At 43.1% G+C, this 22,768-nt stretch overlaps 1 long non-coding RNA gene across 4 annotated transcripts; it reads right to left on the reverse strand.

Annotated features, from left to right (window-relative positions):
• Positions 1-866: 866 nt before the first annotated feature.
• Positions 867-19,280, reverse strand: LOC311521322. Of its 4 annotated transcripts, none has more exons than XR_014711855.1 (9): positions 19,024-19,129; positions 17,645-17,705; positions 11,912-12,050; positions 10,647-10,804; positions 9,806-9,851; positions 9,576-9,691; positions 9,341-9,500; positions 3,936-5,606; positions 868-2,562 (listed from the first exon to the last, which is right to left on the reverse strand). It is a non-coding gene; the product is annotated as an uncharacterized lncRNA (long non-coding RNA). The 4 variants fall into 4 exon arrangements; XR_014711857.1 differs by lacking the exon at positions 19,024-19,129 and adding an exon at positions 19,163-19,280 and having other exon boundaries at positions 869-2,562; XR_014711854.1 differs by lacking the exons at positions 10,647-10,804; positions 19,024-19,129 and adding an exon at positions 19,163-19,280 and having other exon boundaries at positions 867-2,562.
• Between the last annotated feature and the right edge of the window lie 3,488 nt (positions 19,281-22,768).

Raw genomic sequence — 22,768 nt, forward strand, 5'->3', positions numbered from 1 at the left:
ACAGGGCCTGCCTTTTATACTTCCAAATCATTGCATGATTAATGCCCAGTGTCCCACAGCAGTCTGGAGCAAAATTGGGAATTAAACCCAGGCTTCCATCTCATGTTTCTGTACCAGATTTGGACTGGCTATAGAGCTTGCTTATGCACACCAAATGTGTTCAAGATCTTTTAATGCTCCACCAGGTAATGCGCTGAGGTTAGCTTTAATAAAGTATTTTACACACAGCTTAGCATTCCATTACATTCCTGACTCCCCATCAATGCCTTAAAACACAAGAGACCCACCCCCACCTCCCATCACCTTCCCCTAATTGACAGGATTGTTCATGGACATAGTGAATTTTAAGCAATAAAATATTAAGAGAGATTAATTTTGAACTTATAAACATGAGTATTTGCACTGAAACTTGATTCAAATACTTCGAGTAAGGAACATGCAACACATATGTTCTTTGAAAACCAATCAGCATAACCTGAATAATCTTCTCCCAGAGAGGAGAAACAGCCCCACACCCAGGTACAGTGAATCCAATAGATTATTTGCTGAAATATTTGATCTGCTCTAACGTTTTTGGAGGGCTGCAGAATATTAGCCCCTCAGTGCACAGAGTGTTATTCCTAGGTTACAGAGCTGCAGTCACTACCCTTTTCCTATGAGCATGAAATGTGAATTGACAAAGATTTTATTGCTCTGGGTAGAAGCAGCCTCCTTACACTGCTGGAGGCAAAAAGAAAACCATATTTAGTGGAAAATTTCTGATAAATAGCACACAGATGATAGAAACCCAGTGATCTATGCCTTAAAAATAGGAAAATGTCCATAGAAAATAGCATGGTACCTTAAGAAAGCTTGGAAATACTTGCTTAAGAAACAGTTCAAAGAAACCAAATTATGGTGCTTTATAATTATATTCCAGCACACAGAGATCTCCACATTTACAAAATAAACTACTGCCTGACTGAGATAAGACAGACAAAATATTGTGGCTGGGTGAACTTCAAACAGTTCACTCTGGCTAATCCCTTTAAGTCTGGATACTTATCTGCCTCATCTGAACCTTCTGAGAGTGCTCTTGTCCTTCCTTTCTCTTCCCGTCTCTCCACCCCATACCCCATCCTCTCTGTCTCCCCTCCTTTCCTCTCACCCCAACCAGATGCTTCCTCTGGTTTCATATTTCTGTTCCCTCTACCTGACTCCAGGAGTTCCCTGTCTTTGATGATATTCCGTTTAGTGCAATGTCAGTTCAGAAATTTTTCCACGGGACTCTGGTCACATGTTCTTTTCAAATCTCACATACTCTGCGTGTCTCCAGCTCAGAAGTGCTCAGAATGTACTGAATGCTGTTCCTCCTGATCGAAACTCTGGGGAACCCATGGAACCCATGAGATTTGAAGGAATCAACTTCCATTTAAAAATTGTTAGACCAGCTGAGACCACAATAAAGAATCAGCAAAGTTAAGAAGTGAGCAAGGAGGTGGGAAGTTTATCCAAAATCAGTTCAACCTGTTAACAGCAACAACAAAAATGTTGGGTTCATTTGAGATTTTTTTACTGGGGATTGGACTGATCGGGTCAGTTCATTCATCCCTTCACAATGTGTCTCTGCTGGCCACACATCAGGGCAGAAGCTATCAGGAACCTTCTGGGGAGTCAAGCCTGTTCTCAGTCTTGGTGCTGTTATTTGCTCCAGGGGAATATTGTACAGCAGTTTGGGGCAGATGCTGGTGTACTCATCTCGTTGATTCAGAACTGAATACAGCCACCCATCTCATTAGTGGTTGCCTTAGTCACACAGTCAGACCTAATTTATATGTGCTGGCTCAGATAGCTCCTCCAGAGCATCAACAAGAGGCCATCACCCTTAAAACTGCACGGAGGACTATGAAAAAAAGCTGCTGCACACAAGGCTGACAATGGTTCCAATAAGCAACACACATATCTCACAAGAAGATCTGCCCATCTCCAGAAGAAAACATCTACCACTGCAGTTCCTGCTGACTTGTCATGACTGACTTTGCAACATCCTTTTTCATCAGCTTGTCATGCATTCATGCCCAGAACTGCCCATCCAGTGCTGCCAGTCCAGTGCTAATGTGGGGTGAACAATGGCATACCAGGGCCAATAGCTATGTCCTCACAGAGTAGCAGCAACTGTGGGATAGAAGCCCCAATTTACAGCCACCTGTTTTCAATCTGGGATGCTGATCCTGAATTGGCTCAACAGACTACTGACTGGAATGGTCAGAATAGCTTCCAAAATGCAGAATTTTGGCTTAGTTCAATCTTCACAATGTGACTGCAGGGCAGCAATACAGATGGTGAAACATAACTGGAGGGTCATCTGCAACTGTTTGCTACCCCTGAAGATGCAGCAGCTAGATGGCTGAATAATCTAGATAATGACTTGTGACATCCACAGAAGAAAAAGTTTTCGTTTTGCTGGCGAGGATCTTCAGGGATTGGTTTGGGGATGTACATTTTCATATATTAAGCAGTCATTGTGAAGGGGAGGTTCACAGAATGGTGGGGAAGTTTGCAGAGGACATTAAGCTGTTCAAACTGTAAAAAAAACAAGACGACTATGAGATATTGCAGCAAAACTTAATCTCATTGGGGAATTCGGCAATACTGTGGTAGATCAAATTTAATGCTGACAAAGACAAAATAAACTTCTTGAATATGTTGATGGGCTCTGAGTTCACAGGATACTCTGAGGACAGAGACCCAGGAGTCATCATCACAGACAGCTCAACAAAAAACGTGTGCAGCTACTCAGGGTCTGCTGCTACACACCAGCCTTTTGGACTGTTTTGTTTTGTTCAGACTGTTGATGATGTACCTGGTTCATGGTTATTACATGTTTGGACTGACGACCTACCTGTGTGTCTTGCTTCATTTTTTTGGTAGTTTGGGATTACAGTTTTGGGGTGCATCTGAGTATAATAACCCTTCAATGACCCACCAACCACTGACAGCGTTCAAAGTTATTCTTTGGGCAGTTTAATGGGGACACCTTCCCAGCCCCCAGGTTGTGATGTTTCTCTCCCCACTCTCCAGCAACAGCCAAAAATAAAAGTAAAACCAACCCCTTTGTCCCTGAATTCTGGATTGTGATTGGATCTGGTAGTAGCTTCCAGCTTGTTGCTGGCACAGAGTGCCCGAGGCAAGCAACAGCTGGGTTCGTTGCCCAGTATGCATCGCGCCAATTACCACAACGGGGTGGAGAAGCAGAGAGATTTATTTGGAGCTCCAAATAGGGCGCAGGGGGACTGAGCTGTCTCAAATCCTGCAGCAGTGCAGCAGAGTCCAGTATACATTTTATACCTTTTCCTACTTCACTACACAAGCTTATGCAACCAATTACCTGTTGCCCCGTACAATACCGTAGCCAATCAGCTAAAGCAGCCAGTTGTGTTTTTCCTCAGTAGCCTTGCCCGAGCCTTGCCTTATTTGGTCCTATTTGTTACTGGTTTTTGCTAAACATTTCTGCCTTATCTATCGGTTTCCCAAGCCGAAGCTGGCCTTGGCTGGCAAGCCGTGTGCAAACCTCTCTGTTTGTGTGCTAGCTTCCTCAGAGTTATGCAGGATCACAGAGGATTCAAGGAACAAAGGGGCCTTGGTTTATCTGGGCCTAGAGCAAGAGGGCTTCCTCAAAACTCGTGGTCTTCCACCCTCCTGAGTTACCTAGTGTAGTGCCCAGTGTCCCCAACAAGCTTGTTCTATCTGCATCCAGGACTTCAGGCAATCCGGGAACTGGAGTTCTGAGCCTCCATTGTCCAGGGGCAATGGAATCTTAGCATAATATGTCAGGGACAAACCCTTGAATCTTAGCATAATATGTCAGGGACAAATAATTCCTGAGGGGTTACATTTAGAACAAACACATTTCAGAGACAACATATCAAAACCAATATAATGGACCGTACACATACCTAGTTTATCCCTAAGGTGTATCACTCTCTGGATCTGGAAAGGCCCTTCTGCTTAGATGCCCTCCGCAGAGTCTCTCTCTCTCTCACACTCTGTTAGCTTGTCTCTCTAGTCAGCTTCTGACAAGTGACTGCCCATCTCTTCTCAGAGGGCTTTTAACTATTTAGCATTCTTTTGAGCTCCAAGTTCCCAGCCTGGCAAAAGAAACTTGCATTTTCCTTCAAGACAGGTGCAAGTCCTTGAAGAGGATACTTTTACACATTGTCTTTCAAGTGTGAGACTGGGTATTCTTAACTGGGTAGCCATTGTGTTGCCTCCCTGTTCATTCTCCTCACAGCCCCCAATCTAAATTAAATTAATGCAGTTAGGAAGGAAGTCCTTATAATCGAATACACTACTCCCCCTCACTGACCCGGGCACATACCGTGCTCCTAAAATTGTTACATCTCACTATTCATAACATTATATATCAGCTCCACTTCTCTCAGACTGTGCATTTACTTCTCCATGCAATTTGATGCTCCACTCTCGCAATTAATTATGGAGTAATTACTGCCCATGGCTATTGGCCAAGTAAAATAAAATGTTATTGATTTTTTTTCTCTCTGTACTATTAGAGATGGGATTGATTTGGCTTAACACCAGAAAGGATGGATTCTGGCCCTATGGAGGGATGAGGCATATGGGGTTCTTTTCTGACAGAATTCTTGAGAAGTATTAGCTCATTTAGGGTTCAGATTTCTATTTCAGGAACTCGTTCTCTGTGTATTCCTTAGGGATTTTTTTCCCCATTTATTGTTTAGGTTTTGTAAAGTCATGGGGCCGAATTCTGCCCTGACAGGAGCAGACAGAACTGTTGACTCACTCATTTTAGCACTGGTAATGTTTGCTTAAAATTATTTTTGTTCTATTCACTGGTTTGAAAAAAATTAGTTACAATTAAATGTACAGAATTAATTTTAGCAAGAGGCAAGCAGCCTGGGAGCATGGAGATAATTTCCATGACTACGTGGCCAGCTTCTGTGATAAAATAACATTTCTGCAGTATGCTGTAGGTAGAGGTTATACTAGAGCTCTTTCTAATATTATGATCTTGAATAACTACACACAAGTTATAAATACTCCTATGTCTCAATATGCTTCTACCATTGGCCTTTATTTGTGTATACATAAACTCCATGCAGGCTAACATGCAATATTCCTACATTTTTAGGGCTTTATATTGCAACCTTACTTATATGCTCAAGTATTAAGTTGATGAGGGCCATATAAGTACCTAAATGGAGAAACAGATAGAGTAGTCTTTACTCATGCAAGAAGTCCCACTGGCACATGGGTAACACCTACTTAGTCACTTCAGTGAAGGTTCCAGGATTAGGCCCTCTACAAGCATTCATTGATATTTCTGAAGACAATATTTCTAAGTAAAGTAACATCCTTATAAGTGAAGGCCAGAATTTCTTCAATGAGGATGACTTATTCTTTATTATCTTGCATGACGTGTTAAGTCAAACATTTCCCAGGATGCAATGTTTCAGATTTCATTTTAGCACGTTTCCTTGCTCCCACTGCACACAGGTTGGATTTCTTCTTTCTGCACGCAAATCCCATTCTGATAGGCTGGTTCTCATCCGTTGGACGCCGGTAATGCATGAGGCAGAGGCACTTTGACTCTGTGAATGGAAGAGTTTGGGGGTTATATGCAAACCAGTTTTGCAAAAGGGTTTGTCTCAGCTTTCTTTGCTGGGTTATACAGCAATTAATCCCTGGGGCTGGCATTAAGGCAAGAGCAAAAAGATAAGATACAAAAGCTGTCACTACTGTTAGTGGCATTCTCTGTGTAAATTGAGAAAATACATGCGTGAGCACTAACATATGGAGAAGTGGTTGTAAAAGGGCCTAGGTATTTAAGTTCAACCCTGTAAATGCCCATGATGTGCACAGCAACCCTTTCAATGTTTTTCAGATGCACCTACTCAGATGCACCTGGAACGGATGGCCAGGATCCCCTGGGGGACTAACTTGAAGGGGAAAGGAGTCCAGGAGAGCTGGCTGTATTTCAAGGAATCCCTGTTGAGGTTACAGGGACAAACCATCCCGATGTGTCGAAAGAATAGTAAATATGGCAGGCGACCAGCTTGGCTTAATGGTGAAATCCTAGCGGATCTTAAACATAAAAAAGAAGCTTACAAGAAGTGGAAGGTTGGACATATGACCAGGGAAGAGTATAAAAATATTGCTCGGGCATGTAGGAATGATATCAGGAGGGCCAAATCGCACCTGGAGCTGCAGCTAGCAAGAGATGTCAAGAGTAACAAGAAGGGTTTCTTCAGGTATGTTGGCAACAAGAAGAAAGCCAAGGAAAGTGTGGGCCCCTTACTGAATGAGGGAGGCAACCTAGTGACAGAGGATGTGGAAAAAGCTAATGTACTCAATGCTTTTTTTGCCTCTGTTTTCACTAACAAGGTCAGCTCCCAGACTGCTGCGCTGGGCATCACAAAATGGGGAAGACATGGCCAGCCCTCTGTGGAGATAGAGGTGGTTAGGGACTATTTAGAAAAGCTGGACGTGCACAAGTCCATGGGGCTGGATGAGTTGTATCCGAGAGTGCTTAAGGAATTGGCGGCTGTGATTGCAGAGCCATTGGCCATTATCTTTGAAAACTCGTGGCGAACCGGGGAAGTCCCGGATGACTGGAAAAAGGCTAATGTAGTGCCAATCTTTAAAAAAGGGAAGAAGGAGGATCCTGGGAACTACAGGCCAGTCAGCCTCACCTCAGTCCCTGGAAAAATCATGGAGCAGGTCCTCAAAGAATCAATCCTGAAGCACTTGCATGAGAGGAAAGTGATCAGGAACAGCCAGCATGGATTCACCAAGGGAAGGTCATGCCTGACTAATCTAATTGCCTTTTATGATGAGATTACTGGTTCTGTGGATGAAGGGAAAGCAGTGGATGTATTGTTTCTTGACTTTAGCAAAGCTTTTGACACGGTCTCCCACAGTATTCTTGTCAGCAAGTGAAGGAAGTATGGGCTGGATGAATGCACTACAAGGTGGGTAGAAAGCTGGCTAGATTGTCGGGCTCAACGGGTAGTGATCAATGGCTCCATGTCTAGTTGGCAGCCGGTATCAAGTGGAGTGCCCCAAGGGTCGGTCTTGGGGCCGGTTTTGTTCAATATCTTCATAAATGATCTGGAGGATAGTGTGGATTGCACTCTCAGCAAATTTGCGGATGATACTAAACTGGGAGGAGTGGTAGATACGCTGGAGGGGAGGGATAGGATACAGAAGGACCTAGACCAATTGGAGGATTGGGCCAAAAGAAATCTGATGAGGTTCAATAAGGATAAGTGCAGGGTCCTGCACTTAGGATGGAAGAATCCAATGCACCGCTACAGACTAGGGACCGAATGGCTAGGCAGCAGTTCTGCAGAAAAGGACCTAGGGGTGACAGTGGACAAGAAGCTGGATATGAGTCAGCAGTGTGCCCTTGTTGCCAAGAAGGCCAATGGCATTTTGGGATGTATAAGTAGGGGCATAGCGAGCAGATCGAGGGACGTGATCGTTCCCCTCTATTCGACATGGTGAGGCCTCATCTGGAGTACTGTGTCCAGTTTTGGGCCCCACACTACAAGAAGGATGTGGATAAATTGGAGAGAGTCCAGCGAAGGGCAACAAAAATTATTAGGGGTCTGGAACACATGACTTATGAGGGAGCTGGGATTGTTTAGCCTGCAGAAGAGAAGAATGAGGGGGGATTAGATAGCTGCTTTCAACTACCTGAAAGGGGGGTTCCAAAGAGGATGGCTCTAGACTGTTCTCAATGGTAGCAGATGACAGAACGAGGAGTAATGGTCTCAAGTTGCAGTGGGGGAGGTTTAGATTGGATATTAGGAAAAACTTTTTCACTAAGAGGGTGGTGAAACACTGGAATGCGTTACCTAGGGAGGTGGTAGAATCTCCTTCCTTAGTGGTTTTTAAGGTCAGGCTTGACAAAGCCCTGGCTGGGATGATTTAACTGGGAATTGGTCCTGCTTCGAGCAGGGGGTTGGACTAGATGACCTTCTGGGGTCCCTTCCAACCCTGATATTCTATGATTCTATGTTACTCAAAAAGGTATAATGATTTGGGTATGCTTAGAGATGTACTTAGAAGAAAGGAAGCAGGTGTCAGCACTGATGAAACAAAGTAGAAAAGAGAGGGAGGGGGATTTGGAACTGAATCTTGCAAGGAGATGTAGGAACTTGCTCTGCACACTTGCATTGTTGGATTACATACAGGATTCTTGATTTTCACATATCCCCTTATTTTCTGGAAATATGGGGCATATGTTATGAGGATGCAATGTCAGTTAAGCAATGTCTCTGAATTTTTGCACACTCTGAGGGGCACCTTTTGATGAAGTGTCTCTCTCATCTGTGAGTGCAAACATTCCCCCCCTTCCCTGCCCGCCACATGTGAAGGAAGTGTTTGCCAGCTACCCTTTTTCCTGGCAGAACTACTTTTTGCACGGTGTCAGCCAAGAAAATTTTGCAAGTTTACAGGAAAATTCACTGCTGTTATCACCCTGTTACACGGTAAATAGCAGAGTTGCACGATGAATGTTGACATACTAACTCTTAGGAATTTTGAAGACAAAACAACCTAATTCTGTGTGCACTGTACCTAGCAAACAAACATGGATTTAACACATAGGCACCGACTCCGTGGGTGCTCTGGGGCTCAAGCACCCATGGAAAAAAATAGTGAGTTCTCAGCACCCACCAGCCACAGCTGTTCGCTGTTCGGCAGCTGGGGGAGACACTTGGAGAGGGCGCAGAGCAGGGAGCGGTGGGTGGGGACCTCGGAGAAGGAGGCAGAGTGGGCATGGGAAGAGGTGGAGTGGGGGCGGGGCTTTGGGGGAGGAGGCAGAGCAGGAAGAGGTGGAGCGAGGGCAAGGTCTTGGCGTGGAGTGGGGGTGGAGCACCCCCAGAGAAAAATAAAAGTCAACCCAACTCAACCTGCCCATTTTCATTTAGCAGAGAGACAACTTGATGGCCATATTCAGGAAGAAAAATTTCCTTCAGTCAATCTGTCATACTGTGATGAAAGCAGATTGATATTAGAAAAGTAACAAAGTGAGGGCTGTATTATTTTACCTTTATAGGAGAGGAATCAGTGGCTTCCCTTATGGTGGAGGATGATTAGACTCTTATGCTTGTACCTGTAGACCACAGATATGAGATCCCAGAAGAACCATCACTAGAGAGGGCGGACTTTCCCAGGAATTATTATGATTTTGAATTTGAAATTGTATTTCTATAAAAATGTTTGAAAATCACCCTCTTGATTTTCCACCCAAAGAAACAGAACCACAAAACTAGTCTCTTAAGGCCACAACTTTAAAAGTTGATCTAGGCAAGCAAACCTTTGTTCTCGTGTATGAGAGGAAGGGGCATGTGTGTCTGTCCAATGATTAGATCACTAGTCTGGGACTTGGGAAAGCTGGCTTCATGCTGTACTCCGCAAGAGATTTGCTGTGGTTCCCTGGGCAAATCACTTAGCCTCTCTGTGCCTCATTTCCTTCCCTGTAAAATACAGATAATAAATACAAAGGCTGTGAGGCAATCGGTTACCCTGGTAATAAGGGGCATTATAAATACCTTAGATGTCACGCCCCAATAATCTCAATGGGGATGTGTGGGAGTCCGCTCATGTAGATCAGTTTGCAGGATCAGGGCCAAGTTGTTTGTGTTTCCCACCATCCGCAGTCGTGCCGCTTCCATACAGAGTAACAATGGATACACAGATTAAGGTACACGGATATAAAAATAGCCTCCTCCATCATCCAAAACTTGAACTGAAACCTTAGCATTTGAGAAAACAGTCTTACCTTGAAGTTTGCACACTTCTGTGCTTCCTGGTTTCAGTCAGGAGGACTGGAAACAAAAGTGAAGATATACCACAAGAAAAGCTATTCTTTTAATCTATATCTATTTTTCAAATTATACAGTCAATACAGTTTCATGTTCACTGGAAAGGAGCAAAACCACAGCCATTAATAAAACTACTCTATATCAGTAATCTTCATGATATCCTTATTTCCTCTTAGAAGAAAGAAAACCATTGCATAGGACCATCATGTACATGTCAGATACAGGATACCAGAAGTAAATCTTCTACTTTACTTGGCACAGGTTAGGCCTCAGCTGGAGTACTGTGTCCAGTTCTGGGTGCCACACTTTAAGAAAGATGTGCATAAATTGGAGAGAGTCAGAGGAGAGCAATAGAAATGATAAAAAGTTTAGAAAACCTGACCTATGAGGAAAGGTTTAAAAAATTGGACATGTTTAATTTTGAGAAAAGAAGACTGATAGAGGACCTGATAACAATCTTCAAATATTTTAAAGGTTGTTGTCATTGTTTTCCCATGTCCACTGAAGGTAGGGGAAGAAGCAATATGCCTAATTTGCAGCAAGGGAGATTTAGGTTAGATATTAGGAAAAACATTTTATCTACAGGAGAACCTCAGAGTTACAAACACCAGAATCACGAACGGACCAGTCAACTATACACCTCATTTGGAACCTGAAGTACACAATCAGGCAGCAGCAGAGACAAAAACAACAACAGAACAAGGAGTAATGGTCTCAAGTTGCAGTGCGGGAGATTTAGGTTGGATATTAGGAAAAACTTTTTCACTAGGAGGGTGGTGAAACACTTGAATGCGTTACCTAGGGAGGTGGTGGAATCTCCTTCCTTAGAAGTTTTCAAGGTCAGGCTTGACAAAGCACTGGCTGGGATGATTTAATTGGGGATCGGTCCTGCTTTGAGCAGGGGGTTGGACTAGATGACCTCCTGAGGTCCCTTCCAACCCTGATGTTCTATGATTCTATGAACAACAAAAAAAATACAGTACAGTACTGTGTTAAACGTAGACTACTAAAAAAATACAGGGAAAGCAGCATTTTTCTTCCTCATGGTAAAGATTCAAACCTATATTAAGTCCATGTTCAGTTGTAAACTTTTGAAAGAACACCCATAACTTTTATTCAGAGTTACGAACATTTCAGAGTTACAAACAACCTCCATTTCTGAGGTGTTTGTAACTCTGGTTCTACTGTATAAGGATAGTTAATCACTGCAGTAGGCTTTCAAGAGAGGTTCTGGAATCCCCATCATCAGAGGTTTTTAATACCTGGCATAAATGGTCTAGGTATACTTGGTCCTGCATCAGCATAGGGGGAGCTGGGCTGGATGACCTCTTGAGGTCCCTTCCAGCCCGACATTTCTATGATATGCAGAGGCTATCATGACTTCTCTGAATATTTTATATACTTCATTTTCAGCAGACTCTCTCTTAGTGAAAGGCAATTCTCACAGCATTGTCAATCCATCTGGAACCCAAACTCTCTAAAGAAAGCCTGTTCTTGTGAAATTTCCAGCAAGGTTTCTAGATCAAAGAGGCTTGATTAAAAATTCCAAAAAGTGTTGATGTTTATTTGCTTAAACTCTGCCAAACTTTCTGAAGTGCACCCATTACTGATACTTTTTATGGGTGACCAAGTCATCATGGAAAAATGTTTCTATTATCAGGGCAACTGAGCAAACTTAAATTTATTTCCTCCATTAAGAAATTATATATATATATATATTCCTGCATTAGCCATTGGTGCAATCGCTGGACCTACAGTATATGATATGTACAGTGCACATCCAGTGAATCTATTCAAACAGGACCTTTAGATGTGGTCTACAGTAGGTAAAATCATACCTGAATGCTTAAAAACCAAAACATATTGCACTAAATTGATGTGCAACATGACCAGAGTGCACAAGTATTTAAGAAGAGTTTTCTATATGAGTCATAATCAAAAGTGTATCTAAAAGGTAACGTAAATCACTGATTAATATAGTCATGTACATTGTGAGCCATAAGATTATTATAAGAGTCCTTCAGGTAAGTGTTGTTGGATATTTTAAAATCCTCATACAATACCTGAAAGCTGACGGTCTCAAGATTTGCAGGAACATGACATGTTTTCCTTGTGTCATTGTTTTTTATTGTTGTGCATTTTCCTCCATTGAACACATTATAAAGGATTTCACCACAGCTTTCTCCCACCAGAAGTTTAAATCTAGAGGGAAAGTAATTTACTGGAATTAGATACAGAAGAGTAAAAAAATTTTACAGCACTGTGAAAGAACTACTGATAAGAATTTCCAACTCACAAAGCTCAAATACCAGGAATGTACTCATTTTTATTGCTGTAACGCATACAGGTCCCAGCTGTGACCAAAGCCCCATTTTGCTAGTAGCTGTACATACACATAAGTAGAAGACATTCACAGTTCTGGAGAGGCAGATTGTACCTTGTCGCAAAGCCGACACTCACCGGCACGGTGCCTCCTGCTGGTCATCCTGTGAATTAGCTCAGCTCCAGCTCTGGAGTGCCCTCTGCTGGCCAAAGTCTCGCTTGCCCCAGACCCCATGTCCCTCCTGGACCCCAGTGCCCCTTTACCCTAGAGGTTCTGCCCTACAGCAGTCTCCATGCTCTAGGTCTCCCCTCCCAGGGGAACCCCCAAGCTTCTAAGTCCACCTTGCCTCAGTGGCTACTGCCAGTCATCATCTAGCCCCCTTTCACTGGGGCAGACTGCAGTCTGTAATGGCCACTCAACATCAGCAAAGGGGTTGAACCAGCTGCCTCAGCCTAACCCCAGGCTGTACCTCTGCAACCCCAGTACCTGCTTTGGCCTTTAACAAGACCTGCAGCCTGGGAGTTTGCCAGACTGGAGCTCCCCATCTCCTCTTGCCTTTCAGCCCTCTTATCAGGGCCAGCTGGGCCCTGACTGTGCTGGCCACACCTGTGTTCTCCCAGCTGTTCCCTCAGCTGTTCACACTCCTCTTATTTCAGGAGCAGGGTAACCATCCCTCTACATATCTATACAGTGTTTTTAGTTCATGGATGTAGACAATTTGGGATTTGGGGGATCTTTAGTCTATTTCAAAAATTAGGGATTGCATTAATGTAGCCAGACAGCCAGAACCCCCACCCCCGACCCCTCAGACCAGCATTGCTGGAAACACAGGAGGAAGCCGGAACAGGGCACTTAACATATATTCCAGCACAGCCTTTGAAGCTGTGAAAAGCACAGGTGTGCTGCTACAATGTGCCTCTGGGAACAGATACAACGATTAAGCTCACAGCAGGCAGAGGCCCTGTGACAGACATGGCTCTTAGCCCCTACTAAATAGCGTGATGCACACACACCAACATCCTAGGTGGGAAAATATTTACCCTGATAAAAGAAATGTCCAGTAGTCGAAACTTATTGTTTCTCTCCCTTGCAAGTGTAAACTACTCTTGCGAAAGCTGGTGTCACCCAGACAGACCAGCCTCAATTTGGCATAAGAAAGGAGAAAGAGAATAAAGGAGTACAGAGGTATAAGTAGGGGACCTACAGCACCATGATTTTTGAGTGCTTTTCACTATCTATCTGCTGGTCAGATAAGTGACAGCCTCCCAAGACTTCTGCAGCTAAGAGGGTCCCTAAGCCTTGTCCCTTATTCGTCTTTCCGCGGAATTGAGTGACCGATCCTGGCTTGGCACCGCTGGAATCGAGAGATGCAAGGAGGGTAAGAAGCACCCACACCTGATTGCCTATCTTTAGTGTACACATATTTTGAAATAGAGCTCTATACTTTGTTTTCTTTCTTTGGGATTGTGGCTTCAGTTTTGTAACTTGTTTGTGTGTGTAACATCTCTACATTTAAATAAGTAGGCACTAGCAATTTTGTAACCACATGATTAGAATCTAGCTTAATAAATTTTGGTAACCATTTATGCATAAGCCTGACTTGTTTTCTCTGGTTTACTGTAAAGCAGCCAACACAATTAAAGAACCTCAGCCGTTTTGGCTCTAAAACCTGGTCATTAGGTGAGAGTACTAAGAGCCTAGCATTGAGCTGTGCCGCCTCCACGGGGCAAACTCTTGGGGCACCTGTCAGTCAATCCTGGCTGCCCACTGCGAAGGAGCTCTGAGCTCTAGCAGTTAAAGTCATGGGTGGTTAGGACCTTGGGGCATCCGTCAGCCTAGCCCGGGCTGCCTGCCGTGAAGGGACAGTGCGTCCTAGCAGTTAAAGTCACGGATGGTATAAACGGGCATAGCTGGCACCTCACCAAACATCCTTGGCCGTCGGCTAACAATTAATAAATAAACAAAACACTGAATTTGGAACAGACGCTCAATTATCTCACCTTATTAAAAATGGACAGATTTAGTCATGGTGCAGAACTACTTATTAAAAGCATTACTTTTTCAAACATGAGTAAAGAGAATGGCACAGCTAAAAAGGTTCCAAACAGTTATCTTCACCCTGTGTTTTTTAAATGAATTATTCTGCAACATTTTTCTGTAAACTGTAAGCTATCAGTTTTGTCCTCATACACATGCAAAGTCATGCACCAGTTCAGCCGTGATTATTCCATTGTGGATCAAAGTAATCTTTTAATACAATGCTGAGCACTGAAATTCAAAGCATTCACTTATAGCATTTACACCAAAATTATTTTCATCAACTTCGTGACTCTGGTAAACAGCTGACATTTGACTTGACCAAATGAACTGAGATATTTCTGACCTGACTTCAATAATCTTTCTGACTGTCGGCTTGCAACAGATGAAGCTGGGTAATCAGTTGATCATGGTTGAAATTGGAACCGTACACCCGAAGCACATTTCAACTTGTGTTTGAATTGTAGGAGTTTCAACATTTTGAATAATTTTGTAGCCTTTCTGTCCTAATTTTGATTGAATACTGGACATTGTAAAGTCAATTACTTCACGGTAGATGCACTTGTAAAATTCTTTTGCTGAATTTGGGTAGATGGGTCACCTGTTCCTATTTGCATTTTCTTGGAAACTTATCTCCTCTTTGTAAGCTCAAGCATTCCAACTATCTCCAACTTTAAAATATGTAGCTTTCATCTGATTGGATGGAGTGAAGTGAATTAAGTGTTGTTTTAATAAGAGATTGGCCTTTTGTTGCTGAGATGTCCAGTCCTTTCAGAGTTTTGGACAGAATGAAAAGTCCTAAACATGGCAGTCAACCTAGGTCAACACCAAAGAGGAAGTTAAAACTTTTCCATTTGAGCTGCTGTGCCACCAATTCAAGCTCCCATTTCACAATCTCTCATTGTATCCTTTGCATCCTCCCAAAGTTGTACACAGTGCCAGGTCCTTCTCTGAAATGGAAGCCAATGCTTTTGCATGGAGAGTCCATCTCATTGGGCAGAGGACACGGATGCCTGGAGACGCACTTAACACTTCATATTTTATGTTCTGAAATATAGCAGCTCATTTGGGTGATTTCTTTAATTTCATAAGCCATTTCAAAATGATCTCTTAGGATAATATTTTTAATAATGTTCTGAGCATGCCAAATTCAAAACATGCTCACAGCAATGAAAATAAGCAGCTCATTGGTTCTCCTGTGGCAATCTGCTAACACCTGATACTAAGGCTGCCATGTTAGTGACACCAAGATAGCTTTGTCTGCCACAGTTGTTGATCCTCAGATTTGGACAATAATTTATCTTTAATTACTGATACTATTTCCTCCGCTGATATATAGGCTATATTATACAATCCAATTAATTCTTCATGAATATTCATGTCATCATCTACATATCACAGGCATAAAACCATTTGCTCTCTGTTGGAGAAGTCTGTTGTTTCATTTACCACCATTGTATTTCATCTTCCAGAAATTTCCTCAAACATCCCTCACATTTCTAAGAGCTGTGATTTCTAGTATCTCATTTTTGAATAACTGGACTAGTGAATTTGTCTTGACTCTTTTCAGCCATTTTGGAATATCAGGATCATATTCTGCCTTCAAAACAGAGCGGTTGAATAAAGTTACAGTCAAATTCTCCATTGAAGGGCATATTTTCAACTTGTTCAGTATAATGGCAAGTCTTTCGTAAGATAGCACATTCTATTTAGTATTTTCACATGCTACTTACTCTTTTCATTAGGATCTTCCTCTTCTCTTCTTTCTTCTGAGAATACTGAAATCTTAGCATGTCACCAACTAACTTTCTGGTGTTTTGACAAATATCAGCTTTTTCATGGCAACACAAAGAAGCTTGTTGCCTCTCAAATTTGTCTTGAGTCTTTCCCCATAAGAGAATCCAGATAGTGTGGAAACTTTATCTGTGTATTTAGTCCAGAGGTGAAAGTAAGCCGGTATGGATCAGTACGGCGTACTGGCAAAAGCCAGTGTGCTGTACCAGACCGACTTTCCCAGGCCGGCGATTTAAAGGGCCTGGGGGTCCTGGCAGCGGATATCTTGTGATATCTTATGATCCAAGGTTACTCCTGGTTAGCTGCTTATGCTAAGGCTTTTGAGGCCTTATGCCTCAATTAGTTTAGCTAAGTTATTGTTTTCAAGGTCTTGAGGCTTGTAGGCTTATTACGTTATGGTCTTAAATGCAAAGTAATGCACATTGGAAAACAATCCCAACTATACATATAAAATGATGGGGTCTATATTAGCTGTTACCACTCAAGAAAGATATTGGAGTCATTGTGGATCATCCACTTAATGTGCAGCAGCAGTCAAAAACTCAGTGGCAGTCAAAAAAGCAAACAGAATGTTGGGAATCATTTAAAAAGGGATAGATAACAAAATAGAAAATATCATATTGCCTCTCTATAAATACATGGTACACCCACATCTTGAATATTGGGTGCTGATGTGGTCACCCCATCTCAAAAAAAGCTATATTAGAAATGGAAAAGGTTCAGAAAAGGGCAACCAAAATGTTTAGGGTTATGGAACAGCTTCCATATGAGGAGAGATTAATAAGACTGGGACTTTTAGCTTGGAAAAGAGATGACTGAGGGGGGATATGATAGAGGTCTATAAAATCATGACTGATGTGGAGAAAGCAAAGAAGGAAGTATTATTTACTCCTTCTCATAACACAAGAACTAGGGGTCACCAAATGAAATCAATAGGCAGCAGGTTTAAAACAAACAAAAGGAAGTATTTCTTCACACAACATAGAGTCAACCTGTGGAACTCTTTGCCAGAGGATATTGCAAAGGCCAAGACTACAACAGGGTTAAAAAAAGAACTAGATAAATTCATGGAGGATAGGTCCATCAATGGCCATTAGCCAGGATGGGTAGGGATGGTGTCCCTAGCCTCAGTTTGCCAGAAGCTGAGAATGGGCAACAGGAGATGGATCACTTGATTACCTGTGCTGTTCATTTCCTCTGAAACACCTGGCATTGTTCACTGTTGGAAGACAGGATACTGGACTAAATGGACCTTTGGTTTGATCAAGTATGGCCGTTCTTATGTTCTAACTTATACATATGCCTTACCAAGCAAATAAACTACATGTTGTCCAGTATCAAAATACTTGCTTGACATAAAGGTGACCATTAATAGTCACCATTTCTCTACAACCACCCACCCATTTTATTCTCTACCTAATTGTTTTTTGACACACGGGTCACATTCTGACCAAAGACCAATGTCTCCAAGCTGGTAATTGATAAGACAAGCCTGATAGTTGCATGCCTGAGAGTCCCACATTGCACACAGTTGGCCACAAGACTTTTGTATGTAGTAGGTATCATTTCTTATTTGTCTGAAAAGCAAAAGGGTAGTTAGTTATGGCATTATCATCAAGTACAATATATGTGCTTTGCTCACAGTGGGATCCAAGATTAAAAAGAGCTATGTCTTGTAAACCAGCTTCATTGTTCAGCAGCTTCTAAGGGAGAGAAAGAGAAATATAAGGAGTTCTTGGTGATCACATTTAGGTCAATGCACAGATTAATATTTAATCAATCATTAACAAGTCTGCATTTGCCAACACAATTACTAATTATGTCCCACTCTAACTCTTAATTCTTTCTCATGAGAATTTGTAAATGTCTTATATGCTTTGGGACGGGTCTGAAATTTATTTGCCATCTAAGTATTCTGATAAATGAACAGTTCTGTTTTATCAGGAAGGTTATGGAAGCAACAATTGCCAAAGGGAAAATGAGATTTTTAGCACAGACCTCTGGTTCTTTTAGGCTTTCCTATGCCAGAACAATTACTTCCCTGACTGTTAACTTCATTTTTCTAGAGGCCCATTATGTCTGAATACATAAAAGCAATGAAGCAGCGCACACCCATCTCTCTCTGCTCTCAGCTCCATTACTGCAGGGTTTTGAACAGCTTGACCCATGAACTCCATGGGTAATGTCACAGTAGGACCCCTCAGCAGGATGAAGTATACTAACATAACCTTGTCCAAAGGTTTGAAGGTATCCAACTACAGAATATGAATATATGTTATTCACTGTATTCTGATATTCAGAAGCTGTTAAACATGTCAAATGTCCCCCCAAATCACTTGAGACACAGTCAAGTTAAAAACACAAACAGGCTTTTTAACTTCATTTTTGCTTGTTAACAACAGCTGAAAATGAAATGTTGCCATATTCCTTTCTCTTTATCCAATGCTGCAACTGCTAAAAATTATTATATGGACAAAGAGGGCAAATTGAGAGATTTGCTTCTCTCATTATGCCCTGAACTCCTCTGGAAGGGGATGTGCACTCTTTCCTAAGGGAAGAGTGCCTGGTGCCTGATAGAACTGGAATGCTTTTATCTATTCAGAGACATAAGAACATTTATTTGATATGGGAATTATGACAGTGCGAATAAAATTATTACTACAAGTCCACCATTTCCTATGGTCTCTTGGCCCAATTTTGTGGTCCTTATCTGTGGTGAGTAGTGTGAGCGGGTGCCTGGGATGGACCATACTGAAAATGCCACACTCAGGGCAGATTACAAGAAACAGGGTAGACAATCCCCCGCAAACTGGCGGTTTATTCTATAGTTAGATTCACCAAGCCAGTATCAAAAGAGCTTCTGTAGCACCACACTGGTTAACAAGAACCCAAACTGTCCCCTTAAGGCATTCCAGCCCTTGGCTCCCATCCAGACAAACTGGTCTAATAGAGTGAGAGGTTACTGAAAACTCAATTCACCATATATGAGGTTCTATTAATTCCAAAAGATCAGACACTTACCCCCAGGTCAATATGTATTTCAGATCTTACCCAAATAGCATGCTGGCAGCCAGTTCTTAGTTCATTGTAGTTAACTAAAGACTTTACTAATAAAAGAAAAGAAGAGATTTATTGAATGGTTAAAGAATCATATACATACAAGTGATTTTCAGTGTTCATAGGTCAGGATCAGAGCAGTGATGGAATAGACTGCTGGCTTGCAAAAGTCTCTCTGCTAACTTCCAAAAGATTGCAAAGTCCTCAGTCCATAGTTCAAAATACTCCTTTTAGTTGTAAATCCACAGTCCAGAGAATTGGAGCCAGGGCCGGCTCCAGGCACTAGCGTTCCAAGCAGGTGCTTGGGCTGCAGTTCGAAAGGGGCGACAGTTCCTCTGCCTGCCGAGGTGGCAAATCGGCAACAGCTTCTTCCTTTTGCCATCCGCAGAGGCAGTTTTTTTCACTGTTTGTGGTGGCAAAAACTGTAGAGCCAGCCCTGACTGGAGCAGGAATGAAGCAACATGGAGCTGTCTCAGGTGTCTTTTACATCTTCTGCCATGTGCATAGAAATTTACTGTCCCAAACAAAGCCCTCAGCCCCTGTGTGATGGAAAGTTACTGACAAAGATGGAATCCTAGGTCACATCTCCATATCACATGCCCTTACATGTGTTGCTGATTCACAAGAGTGGCTCCTTGCTGTCTGAAGCATCTCCAGGAAGAGACATCTGGATAGCTGATTTTTCTTAATGGCCCATCAAGCTTCAATAGTCCATGAACAACTGAATGGTTCATCACAACTGGGCTGGCTAGACTGGATGCAAAACTATCTTGTGGTCGTCACCCAAGAACAAACACATGTTTGAGATACAAATACATAGCAAATATCTCTGCAGGTAGAGCCTCTGTTGTTCTCCTCCTCGACAGTAGGAGAAGGAGTATTATTACAGTAATACGGGAGTAGTAATACAGTAGTATTCCTAAAGTAGGCTCTGTGATCTCCCTCCCCACCACCAACAAGAACAGACTTGGAGAAGGCTTGTTCTTTTCACTGTAGATCTGGTCTCCAAGGTGCAATAGGATGGGTCACTTGCCCAACAGGTGGGTGTTCTCTGTGGTTCTTTTATGCTCCTTGGAACGCAGTGACAATAAACCTTTTCCCTTTGTTGGGGTTGGAGAGAGGTCGGGTTGCCAGTCCTGCTACTAACGGAATAGTTTCGGAAAGCAGCATAGCAGGTTTAGTTCCTTGTTTCAAGGATAGTTGCTTTTTTCTTGCCTACTTATCCTCTATTGAGGGGACCACTAGCTAACTAGCTAGCTTTCTTGTTCCTCCCCATGTTTGTCTGAGTGGCCATGCCAGTGGCATTTCTTTTATCTCTTTCTCACCATAAATAGGGAAGTCTAGTGGCAGTGGCCTCCACTCACAGCCCGTCGGCCCACTCACCAAATACCTGCCTCAGGGGCTCACACTGGCTGGGAAAGGAGCCACATTCATGCACATGTGAGTGAACAAACATTCAAAAGTGTTGGGGTTGTGTTGGGTCTGTCAGGTCCTCTTCAGGAGAGAAATAGTGAATTGTCATAAATGGAACCGTGGATATTTCAGCTTGTTGAGAAGGTTACAGTTTAATCAGCGTTTTCATTCTAAACTGTATTACTGTCTTCGTCTAACAGTACCAACAGAGGAAGATTTCTTATAATAGATGGCTCTTAGCCGGCTGAAAGTCAGAATTTCCATCCTGCAGGAAAATTTGAAATTCTGAAAAAAATTAGTTCCATTTCAGAACAAAAAGTAGATTTTTTTGTGGAAAGGAAAATCCATAATAAATTCATTTTGAACTAATCAAAAGGTTTCATTTCAAAATGAAATTGACCCTGGGAGCTGAAGCTGTGAGGCTTCTGGCTCAGCCATGGCTCCCAGCTCCCTGTCAGTCCACTAGGGTTGACAGGACCTTAGAAGCCCTGGTAGTCAGGAGCCTTTTAGCTTGGGAGTTGGGGCTCCCAGCTCTGTGCCAAGGACCCTAGAAGCGCTGAGAACCCCCAGGGTTTCCAGGCTGCTAGCTCTGAGGCAGGGAGCATTTAAGCTCTGGAATCCCAACCGTGGGACTGCCCACATAGCGAGGCTGCTCTGGAGATGCAGACCCTGGGAACCTGGGGCTTACCAGCAGCCCAGCAGGTGAGCTAGCAGGAAACCAGGCAGGTTTCTAAGGGAACTTTGCTTGTAGCTTGTCAAAGCTGATACATGCTTCTGCAAAACATGGTGGGTTTGATGCATCAGCATTTTCTGATTAAATCCTGTTTTGCTAGAAATGTTATGCCCAGCTTTACTTTTCAGTCTAGCAAACACGAGGCTAAACAAGATCCAGTGGCTTGAAGGTAAAGCTAGAAGAATTCAGACGAGAAACCAAGTACAGTTTTTTTAAACAGAGAAGGTAAGTAACCATTGGAACAACTGACCTTGGGATATGAGTAGTAGATTCTCCATTGCTTGAGATCTGTAAATCAAGATTGGCAATGTTCCAAAGGATATGTTCTAGCTCAATCAAAATTGTTGCAGGAATTACTGGGTGAAACGCTCATCTGTGTGATGCACAGATCTATGGATCTATGAATCTATTCAGGTTTTATTCACCCAACTTCAAAAATCAGCCTGGGAGGAAATGTGGATCTCCCAGGTCTTGCACTCTTATTCTTTAAAGGGTTCCTCTTCCACTTCTTTAAAGGAGCCCCATCCTGAAGACTTTACTCATGCATAACTCCCATTGAAATCAGTGGGCATTTTGGACGAGTAAGATCTGTAAATGCAGCCCCTATCATTAGTGTCAGTCCAGCCTACATTGGATGAGGCTGTAAACAAACATCTAGAAGCTGCAAAGTGCCTGTCTCGGGTTCATTCACTGCTTGTGGCACCTTCTCCTGGCAATCCTTGGGATTAGCTCTGGCCACGTGTTGCACTCTCCCCTTCTGGTGTTTCTTCTATCGTCCTCTCTTTCTGCTGACCCCCTCTTGCTCTAGGAACTGCAGCTTCCTCTTTGTGACTTAGCCCTCTGGCCAGGTCTCTCCAGAGTTCCCCCTTCCGGGGTGGGAAAGTCTCTCTTCACAAACAGGCTGAGGCAGTCTTCCTACTCACTGCCCTGCCGGTGCCACTTCGTCAGTGGCTGGTAGGGAGACCCAGGCCCAGGTTCAGGGGCCCTCCCATTGGCAGCCAAGGTTTGACCTACCCCATACCTTGCTGCTTTTCCCCTCAGTCTTGTCTACTTCTCTGGCTCTCCCAGCCACAATCCCTCCCCTCCCAGGGAGTAACTGTAGGCTTTGTGCCTCCTGCCCCCGACACACTTCCCTTCTCCCAGGTAGTGACTGGAGATTCCTTCCCTCCAGCCCCTTCTGTGGCAACTTCCTGGCTTATTTAGGCCCCTCCAGCTGAGTCTGCTTCCAATCAATTCCCTGCTCCCTGACTTCTCCTCCACATGCAGCCGGTGGAGTTAATTGGCCTGATTGGCCATTTTAACCCCTTCGAGTCCTGTGTGCGGTGGAGGTTTATAGGGTGGGGGTAAGGTTTATAGTGGGGAGGTTTAGGTTGGATATTAGGAGAAACTTTTTCACTAGGAGGGTGGTGAAACACTGGAATGCGTTACTTAGGGAGGTGGTAGAATCTCCTTCCTTAGAAGTTTTTAAGGTCAGGCTTGACAAAGCCCTGGCTGGGATGATTTAATTGGGGATTGGTCCTGCTTTGAGCAGGGGGTTGGACTAGATGACCTCCTGAGGTCCCT

Source organism: Lepidochelys olivacea, assembly GCF_965140295.1.
Source record: "Lepidochelys olivacea isolate rLepOli2 genome assembly, chromosome: 5".
In the NCBI taxonomy this organism is placed as follows: Eukaryota; Metazoa; Chordata; order Testudines; family Cheloniidae; genus Lepidochelys; species Lepidochelys olivacea.